The sequence below is a fragment of the Arachis ipaensis genome, chromosome B09, assembly GCF_000816755.2.
Source record: "Arachis ipaensis cultivar K30076 chromosome B09, Araip1.1, whole genome shotgun sequence".
NCBI classification, from domain to species: Eukaryota; Viridiplantae; Streptophyta; class Magnoliopsida; order Fabales; family Fabaceae; genus Arachis; species Arachis ipaensis.
The window spans coordinates 144,097,876-144,098,898 of NC_029793.2; positions in this window are offsets into that span (position 1 = coordinate 144,097,876).

A 1,023-nucleotide genomic window follows, 5' to 3' on the forward strand; every position below is an offset into this window, starting at 1 on the left:
CCGTAACTCCTCTATCAACATCTTTAACCTTGATCATCTGTAGTAGTTATTTATTTGTACCGCAAACTATGAGATTTTGTTTAATTACTTTTGTTTAGTTTTTCTTTAATTTACTCTTTTTATAATTCCGTTAGTTTCACATGCGAAGAGAGTTGAAAAAATTGATAAATCATGCAGGTTAATTATTTAAATTATTTTAAAATAAAAAATGCTACTTCTTTTGGTTTTTTGAAGTTCTCCTTAATGAAATAGTTATAATAATGATAAAATTGATATTGATATGATTCTTTTAAAATAAGAAATATAATTAATTAATTGATTAAAAAATTAATATAATAGAACAATTAAACTTAAAGTTTAATTATTCTGTTAGTCCTTATAATTTTGCGAAATTTTTAATTAGGTTCTTATACTTTTTTTTAATTGGACTCCTGCACCAATTTTTTTTTTAATTAGGTCCCTTTTAGTAGTAATTGGCTTAATTGTATAGAGATTCAACTATAAAAAATAAATTGGTGCAGAAAAAAATATATGACTCAATTGAAAAAAATTTGGTGTAGGGACCCAATTAAAAAAAAAAATATAAAAACTAATTAAAAAATTTACGAAACTATAAGAACCAATAGAGTAATTAAACCTAAATTTAAAGAACGTTTAAAAGCTGAATTATTGTTGGATAAATAGTATTTTCGACTCGCAAACACTCCTTACTCGATATTGGAAAAGGGTTATAGTCTATGAAGTACGAACATTTGTTGATTTGTTATGTCTGTGTATCAGATATATTTTGGATACGATATTATTCATCGATATTTGTTCAACATGCGTGTTTTTTGTATCTAATCGTGTTTTAATAAAAAATAAAAAAATTTTATAAACACGTTTGGACACACCTAAATACCATCATGTGTCAATATATCCAATTTTATTCTTAATATGTATCTTAAAATAAATTTAGAAATAGTATATATTATTAATTATTAGAACAAAAATATTTTAAATATTTTATATAATCATAAAAAA